Source organism: Gavialis gangeticus, unplaced genomic scaffold (genome assembly GCF_001723915.1).
Source record: "Gavialis gangeticus isolate Ggan-Ray unplaced genomic scaffold, GavGan_comp1, whole genome shotgun sequence".
NCBI classification, from domain to species: domain Eukaryota; kingdom Metazoa; phylum Chordata; order Crocodylia; family Gavialidae; genus Gavialis; species Gavialis gangeticus.
The window spans coordinates 11,667,243-11,677,518 of NW_017729028.1; positions in this window are offsets into that span (position 1 = coordinate 11,667,243).

Genomic DNA, 10,276 nt, shown 5'->3' on the forward strand with positions numbered 1-10,276 from the left:
CCATTTATTTCTTACTTCTTAGTGTCACACTTGTATTTCCATGTTTTGCTCTTTCTTTTCAGTCTGTTTCACTTAGTTTGTGAGTGCCTACATTTCCCTTTCATGCTTCATTTCACAAGGCTAGCAGTACACACTGTTAAAGTGTTTAGCTAGCTTCCTCATTATGCTGCAGTGCAGTTTTCTAAAGGCTCTCTGTCTGGCCTGATTCTTCTGTTCATCTCTCCATGCACTCCTGTCTCATGAATATTGGTCCAACTGGATAAAGTCCATCCTTTTTAAATTCTTTTTTTATCCTCCACTGTGATTTGTCCTCTTGTTCCACTTACATTCAGCATTATGGGCTATGCTAGAGGCATGATAACCCCACTGTGATTTACATTCTATTTTGTACACCAGCGGGTGCATCTACATGTGCACTTTACTGTGGAGTAGACTGATTTGCTCCCCAGTAAAGAGTCACTGTCTATGTGTGCACCAGTATTGGGGCGCAGTATGTTAATTAACTCTTCTGTGAGATAGTACTAAAATAAAAAATAATAATAAAAAAGGAATCAAACTATCATTTATACCAAAACAGTGCCTACTGGGAACCAGTCTTAGAACATCAGCTCCTGTCACAGAGATTACCAAACATCTGCCCAACAGCAAGAACTTCCAGTCTTACCAGCAGAACAGATTACATTAATATTCATTTTCAATACTAAGGTCCAGCTCAAGGTACATTCATCAGTTAAGTCCTGAATAAACTCTGCTTTGAATTTTGATGAAGCCAGTTACTAATCCCTATGAGCCATGAAATTCCCTGCCTATAACCTCCTTTACAGCAACTTAAAGCATATTTTTGTTTCTCAGTGAAGTTATAAGTGCTGAAATTATACTATAACTCCACCTTGCCCTCAGGCCTAAGTTTTCAGTTTCTGATGTTTTTATTCAGAAAATTATAATGGAAATCCCCTGCCTTGAAGATGACCTAATATTCAAGCAAATCACATTACACATATTGTAGGTTTGGTCTCAGTCGGGCTTTGACGGCTACTATTATTATATGAATCCTGTTATTTTATGCAATTTAAGAAAAAAAACCCAGCACTTTATTCATATCAATGGAGTGGACATGTTTTAACATGCCCAGTGAATCACCCTTCTTCATAAGCCAGGCTAGTATTGCTCAGTGTAAAGCTTCAGCTTTTCCTGAAATCAAAATACCTTTCAAAGTGATTGGGAAACAAAACAAGGCTTGCGCTTTGGGGGAATCCAGATGTTTGATTTCCAGTGACTCAACTCCCTTTCCAACATGCCTTTCTATTAAAAAGCTTTTAAAACTAATTGCAAGTTACTATTGCATGTGTGGGTAGATCATCAGCTTTTAGCTCAACAGGAAAAATAAAGCAAATGCAAATCAAGGGAAGATATTTTTATTTTTAGTAAACGGGACCACAAACCACTCATTCAAAATGAGTGGAGTTTAAATTGTCTGAGTTACAGTTGGGAGCTTTAATACTGTTTCCTTGGTCTGAGGATTTGCTTGTTAACTTTAACAGGAATATTCCAGAAGGCAGTTACTGAAAAAAGCAAGGTTTTTATCATCCTATTAAAAAGGGGGGTTTCAACATTTTATAGTTTAATTATAATTACCCTTTCTTTGCAACAAACAAGGAAAACACTTGCTTCCAGCAATATTTTAGTATCAGGGAAAGTGATTATATAATCACAAAACTTTGCTTTTTTGCTTATCTTTATTTACTAGTTAAACAAATTAAACTGCATTATTAGCAAAAATGCAATAAATTATATTTGTCTTAGTGAAATTCCTACTAAAAAGAAATCAAGCTTTCATAAATAATATTCTGTTTTAAGAATGTGATTAACTCATACATTATTTAGCTCTAATATGATCCTTATGCATAAGAATCAGGGAAAAATAGGGTTCGGGAGAGATCTCAAGTGGTCATGTAGTCTAACCCTCTGCTCAAGGCAAAAACCTATTTGTCTAAATGTTTGTCTAACCTGCCTTTAAATTGCAATGATGGAGACTCCACAACCTCTCTAGGTAACAGTAAACTGTTCCAGTGTTTAACTGTCTTCCAGGTCAGAAAATTCTTCTTAATATCTAACCTAAAACTCCCTTGTTGCAATTTAAGCCCATTGGTTCTTGTTCTCTCCTTTCTACCTCTCCTGTTTCTCTTCCAAATCACAGCAATCTCCACCAATCTCCTTCATCTTACTGAGATAGGAGGCATGTAGAAGAAGTGCCCTGAGGAAATCCTTGGGAGATTTCCCTTTTAAATTTGGGTATTCCTTCCTATCTTTTAACAGCTCTGTCTCATGTTTCTGTCAGGAAAAAGGCATTCATAAAAACTATATATGGTCTGCTTATGCTGGGACCAGTTTACAGACCAACAGGGAACCAGTACAATTAGTGGTGCACTGAAGTTACGCCATCATGGTAGCCTTTGCTATTTTCAGATGCAGCTGGCTGCATGCCCTACAAACTGCATCTGCATCCATGGTGAGATTACTCCAGCAGAGTAATTTGAAGGTGATCAAGACTTGGTTGACAGTAGTAAGGTCCAGATTTACAGAGATCAAAGGGCAGACACCTCATCATGTTGAAAGTGCAGAATGTAGCTCTCATCTTTGTTACTGTCGGCAGTCCTGAAACTCTACTCATTTACCTGATTGTATGCCATTACTTTTAAGGGAGTTATTCCTGTTTTACCGTAGCCTGACTGATTAGGGTGAGATGTTGTGCATCTATTAGTCATGAAGACTACTCTGACTCTGAACTAATTTAACCATCAGCTGAGAGAATACAGATGATGTTTTGTCTTTGCAAGGCTCCTTCCTGTGTTTTGCTCCTCCTGTTATCATTATTTTGGCTTAAATCTGAGCCAGTTACTCTTCATCTATCTGAGATCTTCTTTCTCTTCCTTCCTTCCTTCCTCTTTTCCTATAAACATCACTGTACAAAAGCAAAAGAAACAAATGATATATCTCATCTTCACTTTGAATTTTTTAAAATGCTTCTCAGTTTAAGATGCTTTCATGGGCGGTTTTACAGTCACATTCTTTCTTCTTTTCTTTCTTTTGAAAAATGAGTATCTTGAAGATCAGGCAAGCCATGTCAATATAAAAGTATAGCTGCGTTTCATCGTTTGGCTATTTCAACAAATTGGTTGGGCATTTTTGTTGGAACATGTCAATTTTTCTAAAACAAAACCATTTAGTTTTAAAAGGGTTGGCTGGGATGGGTGTTCCAAGTAAATTGGAAAAGTTTTTGAAATTGTTAACCCATTGAAATTGTTATCCTATTATTAGATTTTGAAGACTAAAAGATTCTTTGTCTCAGTTTGAAATGACTTCCCATTTGGAAATGTTGAATATTTATTAAAAGAATGGTTAAAAATTGTAATAAAAATGGAAATGACAGATTCTGAAATGCTTCTAACAAAACATTCTGAATGACCCAATCTCATTTTTCTTTCAGAAAAACAGTTTACAAATATTTTTGAAATTTCAACTTTTTGTTTCTTAGGTTGAGACAAAACTTTGAAATCTCAAAATCTCTCCTGGGATAAGAAAGTCTTTCCCAGCCACATATAATATTCATTGCTGTTAGTTCCTTGGGGAGAAAAGCATGCCTCTTCCACCCTTGATTGGTTAAGGAGTTTGGGACTTCATTCACGAATTCCTGTGTTATAGCGATGTAGGAATAAGGTTAGATGGAAGGGTAGTTGAATCAAAACGTTCTACTATGAAGATTTCTTCCTTTCTCCAGAACAGATAATTTCTGCCTCTAAGCCTTGGAAATGAAGACTCATCTTCCTTTTTCCCTTCTTCCCTGCTGCTCTTCACACGTACTCTTCCTTTATAGAGATTTGCACTGGTAAACTTAATTACTCAGGGCAGGTATTCTTGCCCCTTGAGAGGTGTTCCTTGGTTACATCAGGATTTCCCCTCCTCTCCCCCCCCCCCCCCCCCCCCCCCCACAAACTTTTTGTGTATTCTTCTGCCCTTTTCAAGGCCTCTTTACATGGCTCACTGTATGTGTTTTTGCAGTCATTTTCTGCTGTGCTTATCTGATTTGGGTTCATTCTGAGCTATTTGTAGACAGCACAAAAAAGATCAGATTAAAATCAATGTAGACATTGTGTTCCCACACATGCGCTGTATTTCTAGGTATTAGAAATGGGAATGAGTCATCCAGCAATATAGTTAAGTACTGACAAATGGTTGTCTGAAGCTCTGATAAGTAACATCTCTTTGACTTATTGCATACCTTCTGTCTCCACATACTGCTGGCATAAAGCTTAAGACAAAAGGACTCTTTTACTTGTTGCCTCCAAAAGGATAAAGCCTGTAGTCCTTGCTCAGGCATGCATTCTACTGAAGCCCGTGGGAGCTGTTGGGCTGGATAATTTGCCTTCAAACTACATTTTGGGGTAGGAAAAATGAAATTGTCTTCTAACATGGCCCGTAGGAGTGAAAATATTTGAATGTTTTTGCTTTGCTCTCTAGTTGCAATGATATTGTTAAAGCCAGGTGCCTGGTATTGTATCTTCTTTAGAACACATGTTGTGCCTCATCTTCTAAATCATTCTCAGTGAACATATTTTTAGCCATTAAAACTGAACAATAAGACACAGAAATGTGACACTTGCAGTGGAACAGATAATAAAATATCACCTGAAGAAAACAGAAAGTGCTAACTTTCTTAAGACACACATCTTGGGAATTGGGGTAATTTACCTAGAAGGTCTTAGTTCAAATCTCTTTTTATAGGTCATGTATAGTTACTAATAAAAACAGAAAGATAATATAATCCTATTTATGACTTTATGACCGATGTATGATTTAATACTGAATTTTGCATTCAAAATTCTGTTGGCCATACAAGTTTGTTTAGAGAAAAGAAAACATTTTTTTTAAAAGTCAAATAATGAACCTTGAACATGTTCCTATTCAAGTCAATAGCAAATTTCTTATAGACTAAATTGGGAATAAGATAGGATGCTGTTATGAATGTCTGGCTAAGTGTTAAAGACTGTTAGTGACTGACCAGCAAAGAGGATTTTGCTGTGTAATTTGAGTGGCAGCAGTGTGTGTGTGTCTGTGTGTGTGTGTGTGTGTGTGTGTGTGTGCATGCATTTGCATGTTGCGCACTCGTTGCAGAAATATTTTTGATCCATTTTCAGATAAAGGAAAAATAAAAATTTCTGTATTTTTATAATGTTTGTATGAGAAATTAGGAAGCGTTACCAGTGCTTTGAGTCAAGCACTGATATGAGAGTAGACAGCAAATTTGTGAACTCCACCTTGCAGCTCTGCCAAAGCACCTCAATGCAACACCCTTGTTGTTCTAGCACTGGGATATTCTCAGACAAAACAGCAGAGTGTGCAATAGTTTTGTTGTCAATACACAGAGATTAGGATGAGACCAAAAAGCTTTTTTCCCTTGCAACACAAGACAGCATTTGAATTGGGGCCATCAAAGGTGAAAATGCAGACCTTGAATCCTCCTCACTTATGAGAGTTGCCATAAATCTCATTGGTCTATTTGAGCGCTCCCCATTAGGTGTCAGGCCCCCTCCCTTTACCTATTCCTGAGTAAAATTCTCCCATTTTTATTTTTTTTTGGCAAGACACATTTCCTTGTCCTTCTATGACAGATAGTGACAGGTATTTATATAGCATTAAAAATGATTTCCAAAACAAAATGCATCACTGAATACACTTCCCACCACAGAGAGAGGAAGGGAAAAATAAAAACATGACAGATGTTAGTCATGTTCCCCAATACACTGCTGGAAAGGACTCAGATGCTATGATGATAAATGCAATATGAAGAAATTATACAGAGTAGAATAGGGTAAGGAGTTGGCAGAATTCGTCTACATGTATTGCATATTTTTAGAACCCTTCGCGGGAATTGGAATTTGGAGGGCCTGAGAAAAGATCAGGGAAAAAATATCTATAAACATACGTGCGTTTTTTCTCCCCAGGCATTTTGTATAGGTTGTACTAGAGAAAGGATGTGTTATTGCTTCAAGGACTCTTTGTTTTGCATTTTTAAAATTTGATTAGTGACTGTTTTACAGACTCCCAGCCTGTGTAGCATACCATCCCCTGTATGTAATGTGCTTTGCTTCCCAACCATTCATATCCAGGATTCAGAAAATGGAAATGGTCAAATTAAATTGACCCTTGCTTACTAAAATAGTGTAAGTTGTAAGTTCGGTCTCCAAAAATCTGGTTTTGGAACAATGCTCAGTGGAGGCCTTACATTTTAAAGGCTCTATTTCTTCATCTAGTGAAAACCTGCAAAGGGTCAGATCTTCTCATCATCTTCTGCAGCTTACATTTTCCTATTTGCTGCCTCCCTTCTTTAATTTTTTCTCTTGGCACTGTTTTGTCTGAATAAAGTCCACACTTGGAGGGGAGTTTCCATGTATGAACCTCCCTTTTTTCAATGCTGTATTGCCTTTGCTTCTTAGCCTGAAGAAGGATGTTCTTTCTATATGGTCAACCAAAGAGGAAAATGGTCAACCATCAGAGAGTCAAGTGAGGACACATTACTTTTTCCCACATGGGCCCAATGAATATTTAACTAATTGTGAACAAAGAATGAAGAGATTTACGGAGTCCAATTCTAGAATAGCCTAGTAGGTAGACAGAAGTAGGCTTTAAGCCCTTAACAGCCACAATACTAATGACAAGTGACGTATCAATATTATGAAATTGTAGATAGTCATAATCTCCTGTATATCCACCTGCAGAAACCCATAAGTTATGTCTACACTGAATAATGCAGTGTTATGCTATAAACAAGCTATCTGTATGCAAGAAAAAGTATGCCTGGATTAGTGTTGCAATCTACCTGAAGTAGACCTAGCTAAAGTACCTCTGTGTAGCACTGCTGCCATACCCTTATCCTTTAGCCCAGGAAGGAAGACTCTCTTCCAGGGGAGATCAGTCCTTCATTCTGGTTCTTGTCTCTGGAAAAATATATGCAATTGAGTTCTGGACCCTGCAGTTTAGGCATTTTATTTAAGAGTCCCACCAGAGGGGCATGACTTCTTTTTCTTTATTTGCTGGAGTACAGACTTTAGGTTTTTTATCTGTTCTCTTTGGCTCCATGAGTATTACATTATTTTTTGCACAGGTGCAGAGAGAACCAGAAGGGATGGGCAATTCCCTCAACTCAGTCTTGCCTGTACCCTGTATCCTGATACTTAAGCCACACTTTTGGGATGTGGAAGATATAGGTTTGAACCTTCTGAGACTGACTCACCATTTTCTGGGTGACTGATCCAACCACTGCACCTTATGCAAATGGTAGGCACCAGCCTGCTCCCTCCCCACCCCACTTAGGCACCTATCTTTAGGTGTGGGTGGGGCTTCAAACAGTGAATCCCAGGCCCCTGAGTACGCTGCTCTCTTCAGCATTTACTATTGGACTACAATTCCTCTATTCAGCAGGCTGAGTGTCACAAATCTCAATCCTAGCCTCCTAACTGTCTCTGGTAATAGTATACTTAGATAGCACTGACACTTAAAGTGAGTTTATGGACTGTGAGTTTATGGACACCCAGTGTTGCGCATCAGGGTGTATACAGATATTCAGGGAGTGTAGGGGGAGGTTAGATTGTATTAAATATGACCACCCAATTTAACTTAGTTTGCCCGGGTGTTAGTTAGGTGGATCTAAATACAACCTGTACAGAAGTTCCTAGAAGGTTAGATCAGTGTAAAAATGGCTGACCACCCTCAGCCCATAATTCCTCACCCAAGTGGACCCCCCCCAACAAAACCAGGCAGACCACCAAACCCTCTATCCTCCAAGTAAGTTGAAATGGGGAGAGGAGAGGGATGGGGGGAGGGTAAGTTTGCCAGGGGGAAGCGGGTCTAAAAATAGCCCATCATCCAAGGGGGTGGGGGGAAAGAACCCCATATCCCCCAAGCCTCCCTGTGGACCCCAGAAGTCTCCCTCTTCCCCCACAAGATGCCGTTTGATCCCCTGATCCCCTCAGTCTTTTCATAGACCCAGTCTGCTCCCCATTGATGTGGAAATTCAGACAGAATTACTGTTTGGCTATCAGAAGCACTTTATTTTGCATGGCCACGGGAGAAAAAGCAAGGGGCAGCTAATTCTCAACAAAATCAAAGCACAGACTTCTTTATATACTGATTGCACCCATCGGGCTTCAAACATTCGGTTCCGCGCTGCTCGGCTCTGGATATGTAGGGTGGTTCTTCGCTCCATCTCTCCGGTCTCAAGATGTCGATGTCTTTCCCTGGGCAGTCTTATCCCCAATCCCTCCTGCCACAACTTTGATGACTGTCTCAGTGGTGAGGTCCAACCACTAGGGTTCATCCATCCAAGGCCTTAGGGAGCCAGTCTTCTGCGAGGCTCCAACCTCTCCTGTACCTCACCCTAACCCAGCCACGACGGAGTGACGATGTTCTTTTGCGGCCTGCCCTCCCTTGTGGGGTATCCTAGATTTCCCTTCTCCAGGAACCTACCCCAGGTGTCTCCGGAATCTTGAGCTACCTGTTATGGGCCGACTGCCAGTCTTGATTCTATATTTTGGCAGAAACTTCCTTCTTGCCGGGTGAGCCCTCGGCCTTCTATTGCCCCCATACTGTTTTTCCAAAAATGGAAACAACAACAAAGAAAAAGAAACTAATAACAAAAACTATCTACAACACCTGTGACCTTCTAATTAGTACCATCAGGCAGCTGGGTAATAACGTGCCCTAAATCGCCCGGCCCCACAACAGACTATCCCCTTGGTGCTACCTTCTTCCCCCTTTTTATCACACTAGTGCTAAATACATTAAACAGAGCCTCGACATCCCTTCCGGCTTGGAATATCAGCTCTCCTCAGAAGGGTTACCTTGGGCCCTCGATTCTATTTTTTTTGCAGCCTCAGTTGCTGTCGTGACCGTCCACCTCCCACTTAAGAAGATCCCTGGGCTGGGCTACGCTTTTGTGGGTCCCTCTTGACTCAATACCTTGCGTCCCTTGGAACCCTCTTCTTCTTCAGGGTTCCCCCCAGGGTACCACACTTGCTTGTCTGGTCTCTGAAGCCTCTTCCCGGGGTCCTATGTTGAGCTGCAGCCTGGCCACCTCTTTCTCCCCTGGTCTGTCAACCGTGTCTTTCTCTTGACAACCTCTGGGGTAGCCTCCTACCTCGTGGGAGGCGTTCTTTCTCTCCCCCTTCTCCAAGAGGGGTCCTGGGGGTACTTCCCCAGTGCTCCTTCCTAGCCTCCTCTCCCTTTCTGCCTCACAGGCCACACCTTTTATTCCCCCATACCGGCTTTCCCCCCTCCTCTCTCCAGCTGGCTGCACTTTCAAAAAGACGTGGCTAACAAGCTGAGCGGGTCCCGCTGCCGCTTCCGGTCCCACTGCGGTTCCTGCTGCAGGTAAGGAGTTTTCGTTTGTTTTCCCTTTCGTTGTGTCTCCCCTGGGGTGTGCCAGCCCCCAGGTGCCCTCCTTAACCCTTCGGGGTCCGTATCTTATGTTTTCCCCCTGACACTGATAAATCACATACAGATCTGCCTGCCCCGTAACATACTCTTGGCAGTCTGACAGTGACTCATCCTGGTGTCTTGCTGAAAACTAGGCGCGTTTTCTCAAGCTGTTTCCTGATAAGCTTATCCTGAAGGTGGCTGTGTTGTTCCCGCTCAGCCTTCACCCACATCTCCCATACTGTCCCAATACATATACACTCCTTTCATTACTTTTCCATTCCTCATCACCATCCCCCAGGGAATTCCTGATTCCCCCTGAGCCTGCTTGCCCCGCCTTGAATCCCTCAACCCAAACCCCTGCTAACTCATTTCATCTCAACTTACCTTAGATCAGGTGACCATTTTTAAACAATCTAACTTCCCCCTAACCTTCCTGAATGTCCGTACTCAGCCCAAGTCTGTTTTGGATCTGGCCCTTAGCCTTTCTGTGACATTGCCCTTCTCCCCAACTTTCAAAATAGTAGCTCAACTACTGTAGTTATGTAATATTTAGGCGGCAATCCCAACACAGATCAAAGGGGGCATGAGTGCTCAAAAGCCCCCACGGCTCACCAAAAGCATCCAGGAAAGTCTCAAAGCTAAGAAGGAGGCGTAGACCCAATGGAAGGGAGGGGCCATCACCAGGGAGGACTATACCTTCATTGTTCAGTCTTGTAGGGAGGCTGTTAGGAAGGCCAAGTCAGAGATGGAACTGGGACTAGCAACCCAGATCAAGGATAACAAGAAATCATTTTTTAAATAC